The sequence below is a fragment of the Apostichopus japonicus genome, chromosome 19, assembly GCF_037975245.1.
Source record: "Apostichopus japonicus isolate 1M-3 chromosome 19, ASM3797524v1, whole genome shotgun sequence".
NCBI lineage: Eukaryota > Metazoa > Echinodermata > Holothuroidea > Aspidochirotida > Stichopodidae > Apostichopus > Apostichopus japonicus.
This window is the reverse complement of record NC_092579.1, coordinates 12,673,486-12,694,994: the sequence shown is the minus strand read 5'-3', so window position 1 is coordinate 12,694,994 and position 21,509 is coordinate 12,673,486. Positions and strand designations below refer to the sequence as shown.

At 36.7% G+C, this 21,509-nt stretch overlaps 1 protein-coding gene across 37 annotated transcripts in view; it reads left to right on the top strand.

The window, feature by feature from the left end:
- Positions 1 to 4,444: 4,444 nt before the first annotated feature.
- LOC139960617 (gamma-adducin-like) overlaps positions 4,445 to 21,509 on the top strand; it is a 49,493-nt gene continuing 32,428 nt past the window's right edge. For 20 of the 37 annotated variants that reach the window (XM_071959109.1, XM_071959108.1, XM_071959114.1 and 17 more), the window contains exons 1-11: positions 4,454 to 4,750; positions 7,837 to 7,994; positions 8,429 to 8,726; positions 9,265 to 9,458; positions 9,573 to 9,776; positions 11,819 to 11,919; positions 12,444 to 12,470; positions 13,096 to 16,696; positions 16,957 to 17,187; positions 20,139 to 20,289; positions 20,591 to 20,668. The gene's annotated coding sequence lies outside the window, so the exon portion shown is untranslated. Of the gene's footprint in view, positions 4,751 to 5,695; positions 5,726 to 6,432; positions 7,485 to 7,836; positions 7,995 to 8,428; positions 8,727 to 9,264; positions 9,777 to 11,818; positions 11,920 to 12,443; positions 12,471 to 13,095; positions 16,697 to 16,956; positions 17,188 to 20,138; positions 20,290 to 20,590; positions 20,740 to 21,509 lie in introns of those variants that run through there. The other 17 variants (XM_071959122.1, XM_071959107.1, XM_071959104.1 and 14 more) reach the window with 17 other exon arrangements.

Sequence of the window (21,509 nt, the reverse complement as noted above, 5' to 3'; positions counted from 1 at the left end):
ATATCATCAATGTAGCTCAGGCAAGAAATACCCAATTTCCTGAGCTCAGCCAGAATAGTTTTGAGTAGTTTTCTGAAGCTAATCCTCAATTATACAATCTCTCTTTTTAAAGTTACCAATAATTCAAAATTTGGAATTCACTGTCAATAACTTTAAAAACTAAGAAAACAAGCTCCACATTTAGTAAATGGCTTAATCATATTAATTAAAATATCATATCATTGATTTATTGTCGAAACGTTTAATTTGATTTTTAATTTTTTCTTCTCTTTTCTTTCTTCAGCGAGTCTTCTACATTATTAAGCTATTGTATGCTTTATAGAAGACTTCCTTTCACCTTGTATATTTGCACGTGAAAAAACAAAATAAACCAAATCAAATCAAACCAAATTCCTACCAAGAATAACAGACCAATGAACTTCATGTACAGGCGAAATTATAAACCAGATAGCATCAGGCGTTTTAACTATGAAATCGAAAACAAAAAACTGAAACGATGTTTTAAGCCAAACTGATGTTAATGCTGCTTACGACACTTTCTTTGAATCCTTTAATTATACCTATAATAATTGTTTTCCCATATGTTATGTAAGCAGAAGGAAACGACGTAAAAAGAAACATCCATGGATTACAACCGGAATGTTGACATCTATCAAAAGAAAGAACAAAGCTCTTTAAAAGTTATTTAACAGCACCTACTGATGTTAACAAGGCTACGTATAAGCATTATCGCAATAAGCTTAACCATATTATTAGATTTTCTAAAAGATTGTATTTCTATGATAAATTCAAAAATAATAGAAATAATATAAGTGTAACTTGGAATAAAATAAACAAAGTTCTAAACACCAACCGAAAAAAGGTGGATATCCTGCTGCTTTTAAAACTGGTGATCAAGAAATCAGCAACGAGAATGACATTGCCAGCTACTTTAACAAATATTTTGTAAACATTGGACCCTCACTTGCAATAAATATTACAAATAAAGGTAGAACAGAATATATTATTCATAATAATAACAGAAACAGTCAATCTATGTTCATTAATCCTGTCAGTGAGGAAGAACTTTCAATAGTTGCTATTTCCAGCCTGAAACCAAACAAAAGCAGCGGGATATGACGATTTTAAACCAGATATAATAAGAAATGTTATTCACTTTATCGCCAAACCATTGACTTATATTTGTAATTTATCTTTTACTTCTGGTACATTTCCAGATAAACTAAAGATTGCTAAGGTTATACCAATTTTTAAAAAAGGTGACCAAGATGTATATGAAAATTACCGTCCTATTTCTTTATTATCATGTTTTTCAAAAATTATTGAAAGGCTTATGTACAATCGTATCTTTAAGTTTCTAACCAAGTTTAATATCCTGTGCAATGATCAATATGGCTTCCGCCCAAAGCATTCTACAGAACTTGCTTTGGAAAATGCTATTGAAAAAATATGTACTAGTCTTGATAATACCAAAATATGTATTGGAGTGTTCCTTGATCTCTCCAAGGCATTTGATACTATTGACCATACCATTTTGCTAAGTAAATTATCTTTGTATGGTGTAAGGGGAACAACCCTTGACTGGTTGAGCAGCTATTTATCCAATAGACATCAGTATACTTCATATAAAACTCTAAATCCGAACACGCTGTAACCCGTTGTGGTGTTCCACAGGGCTCAATATTAGGACCACTCAAGGGCGGCGGAACCGGGGGGGCACAGGGGGCACGTGCCCCCCCACTTTTCCTCAGGTTAAAAATGTGCCCTTTTTCTACATAAAAATTGAGGTGCCTCAAGTTAGCAAGAGGCCAGGGAACCAGAATGAACACTCGGGAAGGGCCGTTTCCGGCCATCTGAGGGGTTTGTAGAACCAAAAATTTTCTAGTACGCTCCGCGCCAACCGATGGTGGCGCTCCGCTCAGATAGTCGTGCATACAACTTTGCCAATCTTGGCTACGCCCGTGACTTTTAATGAATTTCTGTGGATCAAACTCAAAGCTATTTCGAATGGAAAAAATTTGTTAAGATATTAACAAGAAATAAACTCTAATTCGGAAGATTCCTACATTAGCAACTAGCATGATTTCACCTCATTTTGTCTCAAAAGAAAACTTGTTCCTTGTTTCCCAATTTGCACATTGGATATTGCAGTGCTAGTATGCATATTTTCCTTTAGGGGGGAGGGGGGGGGGCGTTGATGGAGTGATGTGTATACACAAATAAGATAATACAATAAGAGTTACAAAGGGTACTAAATATAAGGCTGCATCAGTCCAATCGAATTTCTGCAAAGTGCCCTTTGATGTCGGTGCCCCCCCAGATTAAAAGTGCTTCCGCCGCCCTTGGGACCACTGTTGTTCATAATATATGTCAATGACATTTGCCAGGTGTAATTGCCAAGACTATTTTGTTTGCTGATGATACCAGTATTTTCTTCGAGTTCGAAAACGTACATAGAATACATGATACTGTCTCTACTGAATTAACTAAATTTACTAACTGGTTTGCTGCTAATAAGTTATCACTTAATGTAGACAAAACTAACTATATAGTATTTAATGGAAGAAGAACGCTTAACTGGAATAATGACATAATAATGGACGGTAAAGTAATGAAACAAGTATCAACTACTAAGTTTCTAGGGGTTAATATTGATAGTAAACTTCCATGGAGTGACCATATTACAAAAGTTTGCAACAGCGTTGCAAGAGGTGCAGGAATTTTAGCAAAGCTAAAACATTTCCTCCCCCAGAATATACTCAGAATGCTTTATCAAACTTTAATAGTACCACATCTGTATTACTGTTTGATTATCTGGTCTGGTACAAGTGTTTCTCATTTAAGTCACCTTAAAATACTTCAAAAGAGTGCAATACGTCATATATCTCACGCAGCGACCCGTGAACATACAAGCCCCCTCTTTAAGAAACTCAATTTATTGAAATTAGATGACATTATAAAAGTTAATATTGCAACATTTACATACAAGGCTTGGAATGGATCATTGCCAATCAGTTTTCGAAATTTTATAAATAGCAACACAGATTTCCATAATCATAATACCAGAACGGCTAGCAACGCACATTATAAATCATATAAAACACGCACTGGTATGTTAAGCCTCAGAAACCGTGCAACCAAAATTTGGAATTCACTGTCAATAACTTTAAAAACTAAGAAAACAAGCTCCACATTTAGTAAATGTCTTACTAAAGAAATTATCATGTCTTATTAATCATGATTTAGCTGCATAGTCGCATAGCAGCATATTCACATATTGAAGCGTATACGTATTGTTATTAACATTATTTTCACTATTTTCTATATTTTCTTCATGGGATTCTTCTGTTTTGTTAAGCCAGCATAGGCTTTTCAGAAGACTTCCATTCACATTGTAATATTTATGTGCAAAAAACAAATAAATGAATGAATATATATATATATATATATATATATATATATATATATATATATATATATATATATATATATATATAACTACAGGTATGGATCATACCTTAGGTCGACAGTTACATTGACTTACACACTAAATTTAATCTAACCCTAAGGTACATATCATGAGTATATATATATATATATATATATATATATATATATATATATAAACATTAGTGAGAGAGGGAAAATGTCCATATCTTATGGATGAAATAAATCTCTATCTATCTAATATCCTCATCAATAAAAATACTGTTAAAAAGAGTTTCACCGTTCTCTTCGCGTATGAGAGGGTTATGTTAAATTGGTTGGATAAGCATCTTCCATCTTGGCCTAAAGGGGACTTAAAGGGTGCGAAGACTCGCGCAAAAAGAAACGTATAATGCCGGTAATCTGACCTAGTTTCGAATGAGATGTAACAAAAGTGTTAGACACCACCATCGATCCCAGAAAATACACACAAACAGCTTGCTACCATCGGTAATTAGACACTAGTGTACAGTCAGTGCATACAGCTGCGGTCAATACCTACAACACAGTGTACAGACAATACAGCGATGGACATCTTAGGTCCAGCTAAAATATAACAAGGTATCACGTTTCATTACCGTACTGTACTGTCTGCACTTTGTAGCGACACGAACAAATCGTCACTTGCAAGCCACGGAAAGTTAACTTTTTCAGATCGCCGAACGTGGTTTTGGGCGACTCTTCAATGCCTTTAAATTGAACCAAGTTTGGCTCAACTACAAAACTCCCCAGCCCCTAGCTCCCATCCATGCACTTAAAAGCTTCTTGAATGATCTTATTATTTAATTTCTGTTTTCATACGTTTTTAAAATAAACAATTAAGATGACAAGGAAGAAACATAACATATGTAAAGACATTCTAGTCATTCATGCTCTTCAACATGCAAGCCACAAAATAAAAAACCAAAATCAATATTGATAACGGGTCAAAAAAAGATGTTCTCCTGATGCTTTTTGGAACATTTCCCGAGATAGAATAACAATCGGGCGGATGGATATCGACTCTAATAGGAGTATGCCACCCTAAATCAAAAAACTTTTTTGAAATGTGCAGACGACACTGCCATACAATTTTACAAACACATATTTTGTATAAAACGTGCGTATGCTAACAATGGTTTTGTATTGTTTTAAAGAAAACATCTTGCCTTGCTGTGCGGCCTGATGTAGCCACCGAAATGGAGTTCGTTTCTACAAAGACGAAAGATTTGGGAGACAAAATTTCAACTGCATGACGGTCTAGAGGCCTACCAAGCTGTTTGAGGTGGGGATATGCATAGGGCCATAGGCACTACTACTAATCGGTACTAGGCTAGGCTTCAACAACTAGTATTACGACAGTAAGAGTAGATCGGCATGTTTTGGTCATAAAGTCCAGGATTTCCTGTTTAGTTCCATTTTAGGCTTGGCTTACTACTTATTTGAGATCAAAGCAAACAAGCATAGGCCTATATGGCTTCCTATGTCTAGGCCTACGACTGAGTTATACGACTGAGTTATAACAAGCCTAGCCTAGGCCTAGACCTACAGTAGAACTTTATACCAGTGCAACCAATGTAACCAAGATTCTAAAGTCTGACTGTAGCTGGGCTGAGTTAGGCTTAATGGACCTATATGCAGACAATTAGCTGTGTATCTCAATCATAGGAATTGAAGTTGAATATGGCCATATGAAGTAGCCTACTACTAGTATAGTCAGTATTGCGAAGTTCGGCATACTGCGAAAGTTCGGACACCCTAAGAAATACACGATTTCACCATGAAAATCTACAGGAAGAGTCAAATTTCACCAAAAAGTACGAAGCTACAGTTATTTTCTCTCCAAAATGACCCGTGTGCAAGAAATTACTTACATATTTGCCAATAAAATGATGAAGATCTATGAAGTCTGTTATAATTACTGAAAGAGCAACTGCGCCACCAATTTTATCACCAGCGCCACACTGTGGGTTGCGTGTCCGAACTTCGCAATACTCTAGCAAAGAAATACCAGTTCCACAATCACGAAGAATCTTCTTGGAAAACAACGTGAAAACAGTTCAAGCAGGAAAGAAAGTTTGGCCGTGTATCGTACTATAACAAAATTCTCCCACCATATGAAGTATATTTTCTGGTGATTTATACCAGAAGATTTAGTTTTGGGGTGTTTTAAGTCTTAAGTGTCCGAACTTCGAAGTCACCATCCTACTGCTATGGGCATAGCAATACATATTCAAAGTGGCTATTCTTACGACTGTTTGTAAGAATAATTTCCGACTACGCATGCGCAGTTGTTATTTTTATGACAGGAGTACTATTTTTTACGACCAGGAGTAACAATAATTTCCGGTTAGGGCTAGTGTTAGGGTTAGGATTGGGGTTTAGGGTTAAAGGTAGGGTTAGGATTACCCCTACTACATGCGCAGTTGCTTTATTTACTTTACTGCGCTTGAATTTGCCTTATGTCGTAAGAATATTTTATAAATAATTGTTACGACTAGTCGTAAGAATAGCCACGGCCATACATATTACTAGGTCTAATGCTATGCATGAAGGCCAAGACTGTCTATAGATAAACAGTCCTTCTCAAATTCACTCGAGCATTAAGAACTTGTTACTTGATAAACTACCCCAAATACTGCCACAAGGGTTCATCCTTGAGCGCACCTAATTAATTCACCAGTCAACATGTATGATTGTAAACATAAGTGCTCTAAATCTAATGGCCAGCACTACTTTCCTGTGCTTGAAGACATGTTTGGCTTGACCACTGAAATAATACTCTGTGTGTTTAATCATGAATTTGTGCAGAGGAGCATTAAGTATGCCTAGCATTACCAAATGGGGTAGATATTCAATATCCCCTTTTTTGGCCAACAACAGGTCGAGTCAGTTGGTATTGCAATAAGTATATGGAAGATGGTAATGGCTGAGCCTAAGATACTCCTAGGGTAAGCACCTAGCATGCTATGCAACACCGCTTTGATTGAAGATTTGTTAACAGACTTATCAGCCATAAGGCTAGTTCTAAATTAGCTAGGCCTTACACAGTTACAGTTTCAGCCAAAAACTCCATTAGGCCTATACAATTTGGCCTACTGCCACTGGCTGAAGTTTAAAACGATAGGGTTAAGACTTAGACTAAACTCAGTACATCAGCAAAAATCGTTTAAGTGGAAGACTATATTGCTAGGGTTTTGCAGGCCTGCCAACTCTCGCGGTTTACTGTACAACTCTCACTGCAAGTCTTCAAAATTTTACGAAAGTTTGTTATACCTTTGAGTTTGACATCAGCGTCCTCGAAATTGGGTCTGTTCACGTTTCACGGTTGCCAAAGGTAGCAAATTTTCAAATTACAGTACAGAACTTCTATTCTAAATGAAAAAAATATAATTAATATCTGCAATTCATGAATTAGAATTGACCAGACCTGAAAACTATTCTGGAAATTATATTTAAGATGGTAGAAAAGTGTGACAATCTATAAATTTTCTAAAAGTTGTTCTTTTCTTAATGGTGGTGCCACTCCACCATCAATCAAACATTCATTTAAAGGCAATAATAATGAGTAGACAAACGTGTTATTAATTCATAACCTTACTAAAAAAGATATATAAACTCTTAATAGGTTCCAAGTTCTAAAACAAAGAAAAGTGATCAACAAGACATAAATTTGTTAAACACAGGCCATGCTTGTTATTATGCTAAGCAATACATTTCAATGTGTAACGCGCAGGCACACAAAATTCTTAGTAGTTGCATATTTGCACGCACTGTTCTGGCCTTCGGTTAAGCATTAGGAGTTGAGACCGTTAACTTACTTAGCCCGATCTGATATTACAAGATGACTTCTCCTGAGCTGGATACCGATGAAGAGTACAGTATCATTGGAAAATATCGTTCGTCAGGACTGTGCCCTGAAAATTCAACATTAAATCTAAGAAGATCGATACGGAAAAGATCAAAGAGTTTAGACTAACAGGAGCAATACACAGCCACCGAGCTTTGTGCTGAAAAGTGTGAGCAGTAATACTTTTAAATCAAGAAAAGCCAAAATCATGCAATTTAAATCATTGAAATTAAAAAAGCTTCACTGTCCAGTATCAAAAGTATTTGCAAACTTTGATACAGCATTCTGTTCTGTACAAGAATTGTTGATTGTACGCACCTTATTAGCAGTGTAAGAATACCTGCTTTTAGCACATTCAGTCATCGAGTAATCTTTTGTTAACTTTCAATAAGTATATATCAGCATGATTGGAAATCCTTAATAGCAGTATATTGTCTACAAAACTCAGACATAAATCACTTGAACATCAGTTGATATGATTGTGTATGGTTCTGAATGCTATTTTCCTTTCTTTTTTTTAGGTGGGTGTGGATATGATTGGACCCCTTGCAGAGACCATCAATGGAAATAAGTACATCATAACCCTATGTGACTATTTTTCAAAATGGCCAGAGGCTGTTGCTGTAAGAGACAAAACAGCATAAACCGTTGCAAACTTTCTGTTTGAAACCATGGCCAGGTATATATCCATCTACTTTGTTTTTACTTTACATAACATATATTTTAGTTAGTTATGCAGACTTTTTTTTATAACATAACATATTTTTTAGTTAGTTATGCAGATTTTTTAGTTAGTTATGCAGTTAGTTATGCATAAAGTTAGTTATGCAGACCTGCATTTGTTCTCAGTTTTACCTGTGACCCAGAAAGCGGCCAAATGGTTACAGGAATTTCTTGAAGTTGTTTTATAACTTAATGTTAATAAAATGTTAGTGGGATAACGGTCAGTGCATCTAAGACCAGGTGTTATGTCAGTGCTTAATGTACTTGTTTTGAAAAAGTGCTAAAAGAATCTCCTGATTAAACCACACGGCCACTCTGAAGATGCCAATAGTTTACTGCATTACTCATAACCAGTTCTTTAACAACTTGTTTAATTTTTCATTTATTTAGATTTGGGTGCATGAAAATTGTCATCTCAGACCAAAGAGGAGAATTTGTTAATGCTCTGAACAAGTCCCTGTTTGACATGACAGGGGTGGGCCACAGAGTATCCTTCAGCTACCACCCACAGACCAATGGGCTGGATGAAAGATTCAACCAAACACTGCAAAATGCAAATGTCACTCATCAAAGTTGTCAATCAAAACCAAGATGACTGGGATGAAACACTGTCTTACATTCTCATGGGGTACCTTACAGCAAAACATGGTTCTACAGGTCTTTCTCCTTTCCTTGTGACGTTTGGAAGGTTTGTAATAATTCAAACCTACCATTGCTGAATAGAGGTTTACATTTGTAAAGGTCATATACGGAGAAAAGCAATCAGGGACAAGAGAGTTTGGAAAAATCCTGCATAGCTACACTGATCCTCTATAGGATAAAATCTCATTTGACACATCCCGGGTCCTGGAAAAAACTGCTAAATAGAGGACCACCAATAACCCTATTTAAGTTGCAAAACCTAAGTAAGTACAGCAAGTACAAAAGATGAACATTCATTAAACTATAAAAGCATGCCAATTAATTTAGATACATGCAATTAATGCCACTGATATTGGTTTTGTTTTTCAGTTATATATCATATTTTGAGCTGGTATGCAATTTGGACCTATAACAGCACAGAATATACTTTTGTTTTATATTTCTGCTGGTTTGAGTATGTGATGTGACTCATATTTATGGTTCCAGGGTCTTAATAGTGAAAATAAAATATATAAAAATTTATTTATTCTTCAGTCAACAAAGTGTTGTGAATAATTGATTGTTAATTATCTTCATATATCCAGAGAGCCATTGTTACCAGTAGACATTGAAGACTCCATTGTCCAACCAGAATCTCCTGCTGCAGCGATGCACAGCGGGAGAGGGTTTTTCAACTCATGTCACAGTCGCAGGACATAAAGGTTTTGTAAAAGAAAATATTGGCAAAGCCCAAGAACGGCAAAAAAAGAGTTTTGATTAAAGGCAGCAATCAAAACAGGTAATTACATAATGCTATGTTGTGCATTGAAAACTGCACTGTAGTTAAATGAATGGCAACATATACATTGTATTATGATGTTTACGTATATATGCTGGATTTTGTCTTATTCAGAGCTTCAAAGTTGGTTCTATAAGTGTTCTCGTCCGGAATGCTAGAAAGGATGCCCGAAGAGGAGGGAAGCTCGAAAACTCTTGGCTTGGGCCGTATGGAGTCAAGGCTGTGAATGAGAAAGGGCTCTACACACATATTGACAGTTCCACAGGCCTTCCTTTGAAGAAGAAATTCAATCCATTTTACTTAAAGAATTTCACACAAGTAAGATTCCTTTACAGTCTTTTTATTTGGGGGGGGGGGGGTCGGGAGAGGGGGTTGATTTGCATGATTCCTCCATAATTTTCTTAACAATAATCAGTAACTTGATGAGTTCTGTGCTGGCTTATGTGAGGGTAAGGGCTGTAGCTGTCTTCACACAATAAATCAATTTTGACTCAATGGCTTTAAAAAATGAAACATAATTGCCAACAATAAAAGAGAGAAGAATAAGTTAATTAGAAAACTCCAGTTTCCAGACAAATGTTTTCAAATATTTGATTTTATTTGCTTAGTTTCGAGAGGAGAATTTTATGTGATGTCAGTTTGAAACTCAGCAATTAAATGTTCAACTTCTAATTAGCTTCTTGCCAGATCAACTTGGTAAAACCACATATAGTAACTATTTCCTTTGGTGTAGATATCATGCATGGTAATGAGTGGGCAGGGTTAACATGAAACTAGTATCAACATGATGCTTGACCATTACAACATTTTTAATCTCTGGTTTATTCTGCTGATTGAATGTTTGTAACGGGCGGGACCAAAATAGATTTTAGCTGACGTTCTCTTGTTAGCTCCAATCTGAAGAATGGTAGGTTGGTTTGAGGTGATCCTTGCAGCAATGATGAGCTAAGGAGGGTCATTATTGCTTTTGGTGCAGATATTGTGCAACAAAATGAGTGGGCAGGGCTTAATATTAATAACTGTTAGCTCCAATCTGAAGAATGGTAGCTTGGTTTGAGGTGATCCTTGCAGCAATGACGAGCTAAGGAGGGTCGTTATTGCTTTTGGTGCAGATATCGTGCAACAAAATGAGTGGGCAGGGCTTAACATTAAAACCTGATCTGCAATTGCTCACTAACCATATGTGGACCATATGTGGTATGACTAAATTTTATTGTGCTGAGCAGGTTGGTTACACAATGCAATGTTTTCAGTGCTATTATTTTGCTGCATATTGATGAGATGTGTAACAAAATAAGGTTCAGCTGAAATTTCCTTATAAACACAGAATGGGAAGAATTTTATTCCATTTGAGTTGATACTTAACATAATGATACCTCATAGCCTGCAGGAATGGTCCGTCTCGTTTTCTTGGCAGATATTTTCCACTTTCGCCCATGTTTGTTGCATCTCAATCATCATTTCCAGCTTTTTCTAATATTTGTAGAGCCTTAATTACTATTAAGTGTGTGCAAACCCCCTTCCCTCCCCCACACACAAACAAATGCATACACAAATTACTCATGTTACATCATGGAAACCATAATGCATTTTACCTTGGTTGATTTTTCATATATTGAACAAACTAATATTATGAAAATGTCCCTTAACATATTACTTAATTCAAAAGGGAATTGCGATATAGCATCATTACGGTAATGTTGCTTTACCATTCCAATGTTGTTGTTATAGGAGAAATGATATACTGCTAAAATCTTCATGGTGGTGGCAGCAACCCAATGAGATTCCTGGCTTGCAGCCGACAATATCAGGAACTTGGCCAAAGTTGGTTGAGTTGATAATCTAACACACTGTCTAGACTGAGTTTGCAGCAAGAACAGCCATCAAATTACCATTTCCCTAAAGAGTGGTGTAGCTGGGAACTACATTGCACTTTGCATGTGTGGTTGGAGTATTAATTTTATACAGGTTGTAAAACACTGCATGAAGTCACATTTATTCTTTCATCAACATTGATTCTATCATCACAGAAATCCTCATAGAGGCATAAATTTCCAGAATAGGGACTGATATTGACCGACTTAAATTTTATCTGATCTTAAATTTGGTATGACCTCTATGTATTAACATATTCCTTAATTAACAAAGAAAAAAATGCAAATTTGTATTCAATATCCAATAAATGTCTCGGAGCATTTAAATTTTTTATTGCAAGAAAGAATTTTTTAACAAAAGGAATCGATATACATATGAACATATCCACAGTGTACTAACACAAATAATTGCTGACCTGTGCTGTGATAGGTTGTTGAATATAGCTGTTGCATGTAATCTATAAATTTAATTATTCTATATTTCAGGAACTTGCAGCCAGTATCATCAGTACAAACACACCAGGTGAGGTTAGCAGCCCAAGTTTGAATATGATTCAAATATCCAATAGAAGAAATTTGAATTAAAGGTAGTCTGTATAGGCAACAAATTATAGCATACTTTTCTGAAGATTTCAAAAATTACATTCCTTGAGATTCTTATTTCCAGATTGGTCTCAGACATTCTAAATGAACACACAAGATGACTGAATGTCTCAGTGAGGTAAATTTCCTCCAGGGTGGTAATGACAACAGTTTAAAATGTTGACCAAATGTGACCGTATCGGAACTTTTGGCATATTTGGGGCCAAACAAACCTCTGCCCGGCCCCCCCTGCACAATTTCCCACCCCAACCTATGTTCTATATTTCTCTTTCACAATATATGTTACCTTCTTACAGGGAGAAACATGATCAAGGTCAATACAGCCCCACAGTTATTGCATATATATTCAACTCTTGCAAAGAATACTGGTTTTTCTATTTCAAGTTGAGTTTTCCGTTTCATTATTTTATGGATATAGATCCATGTTATTGTGAATTTCTTGATCATGGAAAATCACTGGCCATGCTCGAAAAGTCACATTAAATATTGTTAAATGTTTTTATTTCAGGAACAACGCAATCCTGTTACTGTAAAGGTAAGTAACCAAGACAACCCATGCAGCTTTAGAAATAAATTCATTAAGGCAGGGATTGCAAGCTACGGAGGTGCAAGACTTCATGTGACTTGATCCTCCCCACCTGGAAATGTTGAAAAATGGAAGTCTTTTACTGTGCCAGGACCATATCCTTGACAAACTCCTATGCCTGGAGAAGGGAAAATCCCAACCTATATGGGCACAATTGCAAGGGGCATTTTGTGATGTTCCAGCCCCATCCCAAGGATTGGCACTTATTGCAGAATATAATAATTTTCACTTCAACAATGAAGGTTTTAAGTTTTATTATCCCCCAAATATACTAGATTTCCAACATGGGCACTCTCTTTGTCAAGTTCATGATACCTCTACTCCTTTCTCCCAGTAGCATATTCCAACAAATGGTTATTAAGATATGATGTGTTTATCATTTTACTTGATGAGAGTAACTTTTCAGCTACAGAAGCTAGTGACGGACTTCCAAGAAAGTGCTTTGAAACATCAAGCAATCATTAAAAAATAGATACAAATGAAGGCTGCAACCCTAAACTTTTCCACTTATATTGATGAGCCACCCATGTCAGATGTAGATTTCCTACAAATCTAAATTGTCCTTCTTTTATAGCTTCTTTGCAGCATCATTTAACACTATGATGGACATAGCTCTGAATTAATGGAAATAATCAAAGCTCTCTTCCACGCAATTTCAACCTGAACTTCATGGGCCTCCTGTCTCGCAAGGTTGAAACAGATTCTTCCAGAGTTTGATTCAACTGCACAGGAGGATGCATTAGAATTCCTTGGTGCAGTTTACACATCATCATGCACTTCCTGTAACCAAAGCCAGTGCAAACTTTTAGATGAGTAAGAGATATAGATCGTTCTGTGAAAAGCATCAAAGCAACCCCCCAAAACATAAGTGAACTTTTAATGTATTATTTAAATTTATGCCATGTTGGCCCAAATATTCAAATTTGGTCACCTTTGGTCAAAATTCTATAAACTGTTTTTATTACAACTTTTGAGGAAATTTACCTCACGGGGACATTCAGTCATCTTGTGTGTTCATTAAGAATGTCTGAGAACAATTTGGACTAAGGGCCTACATGAAAGTAACTTGTTAAAAACTTCTAGCAATTATAGCATCCTATAATTTGGGGCATATACAGACTACCTTTAACATTGAAACTGATTGGGAATTTGCTTAGGTTTGCAGGGAATTAGTCATTTTTAAAAGAGGTATCTTGAGTATGCAGGGGCACCTTCAGGTGTGTCTAGATTGCAAAGATCTTGAAGGCTTTTGTGAGTCTTGGTGAGTTCCTGCAAACTCCCTGTTTTTGCCATATTTTTTTCATTCCATGCTGTTTTGTGTTATGTAAAATTGTTTCAATACGTAACACAATGCATTTTGTGAAGTAGCAGTATGTGTGTTTATGAGTGTAATGCTAAGAGCCTGTCATTACGATAACTCAATAAACTGACAAATGAACAGTAGTCAAATTCTGAAACTATTAGTGATGTAAGTTAATGGCCAGAATTCATACGTTGGAAATTTTCAGGTTTAGAATCCAGCTTGAGTTGAAATGATCCCATTGAGCAGTTCTAAAGACTGTATACAGGCATCTTTTCATATTGACTGTACATCTCTGGTGTTATGTCTTTCACAATTTATTAATTTATTAAGTGTTGTGGAAAGAGTTAATTTCACATAGGGTGACATGTATGTGAAATTAATTAACTAGTTAATTGTATTTAATCGTCCAGTGTGACGAAATTACACTAAATCACCATTGTCGCCCTAAGTGGTGAGTTTATGCTATGTCGTCCTAAGTGTTGTGAAAAGAGTTAAATTTACCTAGAGCAAAGATGTCGCCTTAGGAGCTTTATGTGCAATTCACTATTTTTTAATTAAATACTTTGGTATTTGTATTAGGCAGAGGGATTATTATAAATAGCACACCATCAGTCCGGTTCTCCTTCAATGCTTCTCTCCAGAAAGGACACAATTTTCTGGCCAATGGTTCAAGAACAGGATTGATAAAGTATACCGTTTGTATTAGAAACTATTACTTCATCTAGCCAAGGATGTGAAGAATTATTAGTCTCCAGTAGTTCTTGATTCAGTGGTTCATATTCAATTCGAGTTTTCAGGAACTATTACCAGTTATGCAACGAGTCAGGGCTAGAGTCACTAAATTTCAGAGAAATAAAGTTACTCAAACACAACTTCATGGACAGTCTTCCCATAGATCTAGATTATGTAGTGACCAAGACCAAGATTCAACTCAAACGTAGGTTTCATAAAAGTGATATCTTTATTAAGTATCTTGATAGTCACTGACTTTTTCATGTTTGCTGATAGTGGTTGTACCAGATGTCATTGTCTTAAACTCCACAAGTCACAAAGTAGCATTAATATTCGGCATAAATTTTTTTCTAATAGGGTCGTGAATGAGTGGAATGGTTTGCCTGAGAAAATTGTACTTGCAAGTACTGTAGTGTGAATGGGTTTAAGAATGCTTTGGACAAGCACTTTAAGCATTGTAATTGGGTCTGATCGTTTGTGTCATCAGTTTTCTTCCATCTCCTATAGGGTCTTTGATGGGGACTTGAGTGTCCCTCCTGATCCTTTTTCTTTACTAAACTAATCTAAACTAATAAGGTCAAGCATAAAGTATGTGTGCTGTAGGCCTACGCAATTGCAGAAGCCAACCTTCTTAACCTTTTTGAACTAGCACTTTTAAGGTTAACTTAACCTTTTAGAAGGTAAGCTTAACTTTTTCTTTGCAAATGTAACACGAACACTATTGAGCAAGAGTCATGCCAGCATTGCCACTGCATGAGGGAAATTTACAGTGACAGAGTAAATAATTGCTTTCCCACCCACGGATGAACACATGTTAGGTATATTACTATCACTAATCTGGGGAAATTGCATTTAAAATATAAATATGTTTATCAGCTGGTCAACAGTTATTTAAGGTATCGTTTAATTGTTTTCATTTACTCCATTAGTGGTCTTCCCTTTTCCAACAGCTTTACTGGAAAGACTCTTGCTCAGCCGCATTACACAAACACTTTACGAACAGAATACTGCGGATAGCTGATCGTTAACTATGTTAGGAATCCACATGCAGTTCTGGTTATAAAAATAGTAAGAGACAAGATCTGTATTTCAATCTATGTTTATGGTTAACTACGATTAAGAATAATGAATTGTAATTTTAATAAATGAGCCCTTCAGTACTGATAACCAGGATGTTAGTTATCTATTTTTTCTTTCTTTACAGTACAGAAATGCAGGGTTGCACTACACCATTTCCCACAGAGGAATTATGGCAGAAAACAGGTGGAATTTTACATATAAATGCCAAAAATGTGCTGGACAGAAAGGTTCAATAAACTTTTGGAACATTGACACCTCATTCACTTACATGAGGAAACCTTTTCTCATAGATGTTGAATAAACAGTTGTAAGAAGATTAACATGTAGAATTGGTTCTGAAACTAAATCAGTATTTATGAACTCCTCACATCTATGATCTCACCATAAAAGAACAGAAGCAAGTTGTTGAGTTTGAAGAGTTAGCAACTTAAAATTAGGAAAAAGTTTCATATTCAAGAAGAAATCAAATTTCAACTTTATGATAAAGAATGGGATGATTGCATGGGTAGGTGTGAAAAACCTCTCAGCTACCTCAAAGGGGAAAAGTGAAAGTAATACCCATCACCTCAGAGCTTATACCATCACAGACTTACACTCACTAAGTAGTACATGTAGCTTATTTGATAGGGAAGTTGTAGATCTGGTGAGTAGCCTACTTCTGTGCAGTGTAGCAGAGCAAAAGCGACAGAAGTTTAAAAGCATATATTACTACTCAATGTGGTGTAAGAATCAGCTGAACTGAGCCCCAAGCTGCATTCAGAATAAGCTTAGACCTATATACATTTAGACATATGGAACTGGAAAGCTCACACCTTTACAATGTCAGACCAAGATTGGATGGCATGGGCTGATGACATAAATGAAAAGTTGGCAAAACATACATCAGCCCCAGCAAATTACACAGAGGGATGCAGAATGTGGACAGGTGCCTACACCATCAGTAAGCCAGGGGCACCAGCAGAAATTAAGCCTTGAAAGTTTGATGGCACTTGCCAAGTTTATGGTCATCAGCTTGATTGCCTACTTCCCTGACTGAGTGATACTGTCTTAACTCATAACAGTGAGTGTGGATAGACTCAGTTTACAAATTACTGGCATCACTGATAAATATTTTCATCTTCATCATCAGTGTAGTTTTTCATCCTAGAGTAACTGGTCATGAATCAGTTGATCTTTCTTATAGATACTTGACTGGTTTATGTTTTTAGTTCTACCATGTAGCTTGTACTTTCTCTCTCTGAGTTGTGCTCTCCTCCATCTGTATGCTCTGCCTCTCTTACGTAATTCATCACATTGCTGTTTTCTTTGCATCTATTTCAGAGTCTGGATACATGGACTATTTGAACTCACCTTTAATACTGCAGCTTCCATCTTCCTGGCTATGGACTCTTCAGGCACATTATATGTTATGTGTATGGAACTGTAGTCCCTGTACTGACCAATGCACGAAAGTGTGGTACTATGTTTTGGATTGGTCACAGTGAAAGCCATGATGACATCTGCCTTTGAGTGTAAGTCTCAAAACGAGTGGACCATAATCATTTGCTGCAGGTGGGTGTCTCAGATATTTTGTTTAGCTTCCTGCTGTCAGTGTGGAATATTAGCAGAGAACCCTTTGCAGCATTTGGCATACATGGAAACAGGGGCGGGATTTGAGTTGTGAAAGTGGGGGGGCAAACCTGCCAGCAAGACTATCTAAGCGGAGCGCCACCATCGGTTGGCGCGGAGCGTACAAGAAATTTTTGGGCTTTACAAACCCTCCAGATGGCCGGAAATGGCACTTCCCGAGTGCTCTAAGCTGCATGTACCCATCCTTGAAATATGGATCTCATGTCTGCAATTGTATCTAGATAGTTAATTATCGTTTAAAAATTTGAAGAGGATTGATAGTAGAACATATGGTCAGATGGTGATGTACAACTTTTGTTATACGTCACTATCTAAGCGGAGCGCCATCATCAGTTGGCAAGGATCGTCGAAATTTTTGATGAAAGGAACCCTTAGATCGGTAAAATTAACACCATAGGCTTTAAATTGCATCTAAACAATTAATGAACGTGTGTAAAGTTAGGGAGGACAGATAGAAGAACTTATATGGTGATGCACAACTGAGGCTTATACGTCACTATTTAGACGGTGCACCACCATCAGTTGGCGCGGCGTGTCGAAATTTAAGCAAAAAGGAAATCCTAGATCAGCAAATATGACACCTCTGGTAACAATAAATCGCATCTCGACAGTTCTTTCCCCCTAAAATTATTAGTATATTGTGCATTGGACCGATCAAGAATATGTTCAGCACCCACTTCGAAATTCTCCCCGCGGTCCCCACTTCTTGGAGAACTTGGCAAATATTAGGGGCTGAACATACCTTTACCCCTCACACTTTTTTTTATGGGGGATAAGCCCCTCAAGTCTACCGGTTCCGTCGCCACTGAAGTCGAGGGGGGGTGACTGTTTGGATTTTACAATGTGACTAGGTGTATCATGGAGCAATATATTTACGGGTCATTTCATAGTACTGGCTGAGATTTGAAAATGAAATTATTACCTGGCAGTACCAGCATTATGTTTGAACTATTGCCATATTATCAGGCAACATAGAAATTCATAATAAATACTTGAATGTTACTTACTGTTCATGAAGGCTAGACCACTGGGGGTGGGGTGGGGTGTGTCATGTGTCAGTGTATTGAACTTAATTATTGATATACCCAATATGCAATTCTGGCTTTTGTAAATCGTTTCTCTGGATTTAGTTATTCAACGCATTCAGTAGAGCAGCAACGTTGAAAATCAATTCCTGAAGCTAGCACTGTAGCACATGCCGCGGATTCATCACATGCAGAATTGAATCGCTAGTGTGTTAGCTCCAGGATTCGTGCAGGAACCTGTGCTGCGAACCATGTGCTAGCTCCAGCTCCAGTTATTCATGCTACATGTTACGATGTTAAACACAAATTCGACTAAGATTCGAAACAAATAGGCCTATTTGATAGGGAATAATTTCGATTAGGGTTGTGCACATTTGTCTACAAAAACGACAAAAAAAGTAAATTAAGGTTTGGGAAAAAGTGGGGGCAAATGCCCCCTCTTGCCCCCCCGTAATCCCGCCCATGCATGGAAATGTGTACTTCCTGCCCCTCTTGCATACAAATGAATGCTTTTGGCAATATAAATGATTTCCACTGTAGTACTTTGCAAGTCATTCTAAACATGTTGATAAAGCGCTTTTGATATTTCAGATATAAGAAATTTATTTACCATAAAAATTGGCATTCAGTCCATCTCAGTAAAACAGACAATAAAACAATCATAAATACATCGAAAATACATAAAAATCTGATTCCTAAAACGAAAAATTAAGACTACTATGTCCATGTTTTGACACATATATTTGGCCTATTTCCTACATAATTCATTGGCAAGATTGAGAATTGCCCTTTGCAAGAAAGAACGCCTGTATCTCTCGGCTCAGTATCTCATGACAATTAGTCTGCCTGTTTGATTGCTGTAATCTACCCGATGCCCCAGAGGATGTTGGGATGACATGATTGACTTCATATTACTCTGTGATACTCTGACAAGCAACTCATCTACTGAACTGAGGTCATGTGACCAACAAACTTTCCTTGCTTTAGAAACTAGTCTACTTAACTTGGTCATGTCTCTAGCAGTAGTATTTTCACCCCACGCGGCTAAACAGAATGTAACGGTGGTCTTGATTGCCGATTTTAATATAGAACAGAGAAATAAGAGTTGGTCTAGTCCGAATAAATTAAGCTTCTGTAATAGGAACATACGCTGATTAGTTTTTGCTAGAATACATTTTACATGTTCATCCCACTCCAATTTATCAGTGATGGTTTCTCCCAGGTATTTATAAGATTGTCAAGCGCTTCTTAGTCACAGTTTTTGCAGGAACATATCAGAGGAGAATACTGCTTTAATATAGTCAGTGCTCTGCGGAGTGACTTGAGTAGGTGAACTTGATCTAACAGGTTAAGTTCACTTTCAGAATGAGTAGTTACAGCCATTGTACTACTGAACCTTTTACATGCCTTGCCATCAGCATCAGTTGTGAGACACTTGACCATTAGTGGATTCTTACCTGTAAGTAATTTGGATTCACAAATCTTTCCACCATTTTGTTCATCTCCGAAATAGGGCATCTTTGCTGAACAGCCCTCATTGCCTGGACTTTGTACCTTGTGATCCTTTCTTCTTTTCATTTCACCCATTAAGCACAACTTGTTACTGTGATGGTAACCAATGACAAATGTATCCATGGTGACATTCGCAACTATTACATCTCTGCATTGGCTTGCAGGAGCAAATGGAGTCTTACTTCTTGCATCACAATTAGAGGGTTGTGATATTGATGATCATATTCTGCCTGAATTGGAAAGTCTTTGGAGAGGCCATGCAGTTGCAGTGTCTTCTTAATTAGAACCCTCTTTTGTGCCATATTATTTTTGATTAATTTCTTTCATTACATGTAGGTACAAACTGGTTGTAGTGTACTGACCACAGGACTGGGAAGAGACATGCTGTTGAGCAATCTACGAGCTGCACTTGTACTGCCCACTACTCAGAGGCAGCGGGGGCTACCCGTTCCTGGGAAAGGCATCCATACCTGGCGCTCATCCTGTAGTAAGTAATGTTTATATGTACATGCTATTGTGTCTGGGCTGGGTAAAATATAATTCCTTATCCTAGGTTGCCAGGGTCAGCTCTGTGCATCGTTGTCTTTGTAGAGAGTTTCAGAGTATGTTTGGTAGACCAAACCAACTGTGAATAGGAAATAACGGCTTTCAAACAGCATGTGTGTGTATTTGATTAGATGTGTGTGTGCGTGAAGCTATGGGGTTGGAATGGGATTTATTGTGATTGGTGATTACCCAGTATGTGAACATAGAGCATTCGATATTATTTATAATTCCTTTTGAAACAGGATTACTGGAGCCTGAAGTTGATGGACAAATTTAGGAATGAGAGGAACACATGCAAGCAGTAAAGAGGACAAGAAACAGTTAAGTGACACCTGTTCCACTGAAAAATAAACAAAGTAGATGACCCAGCTAGCAAACAAATGCATAAAATGTATGTACAGGTATAACTTTTGAGAATGAAGCTCATCTTGAGGAAAATAGACATCATTAAATAATTAACATACTAGACTAAAATTGCATTATGCATTATTGCATTATTTGTTTATCACATGAATATATTCAATGTGATAGGAAGTCCTCTAAAAAACCTTCAGATAGCTTAACAAAATAGAGGACTCCCTGTAAAGAAAAGGAAAAAGAAAACAAAATATATAAGAAAAAATGAACATGTTCAATTAATAAGATGCAATAAGTTTTTGAATAAAGTTTCTACTGAATGATTTTGCAGAAGGTTTATTTGTAATATTGTCTGATAGAGAATTCCATGTTTTGATTGTATGTGCCCTTAGTGATAACATCCCCATTGTAGAATTATACCTGTTATAATGTGCATTGCCTGAAGATCCGGTATTGTAATGATGAATATCACTGTTACATATTAAAAAGTAGTCATTAAAAGCATTTGGTAACAGTCCATTCAATGCCTTATAAACAAATGTAGCAAGGTTAACCCTAATAATGTCATCAGCTTTTAACAACTTAGAATGCTTAAAAAGAGGATTTGTGTCGTCCCGTGGTTTGGCATGTGTTATATGGCGGACTGCTCTCTTCTGTGTAATACAAATGGGATTCAGATTGGTATATCTAGTACCAGACCATATGTTACAACAATACGTAATATGTGGCTGGACTAATGTCTGATAGAGAATCTTTAATATGTGTTGTGGCAGATAATGCTTAGGCTTAGCTAAAACACCGGTG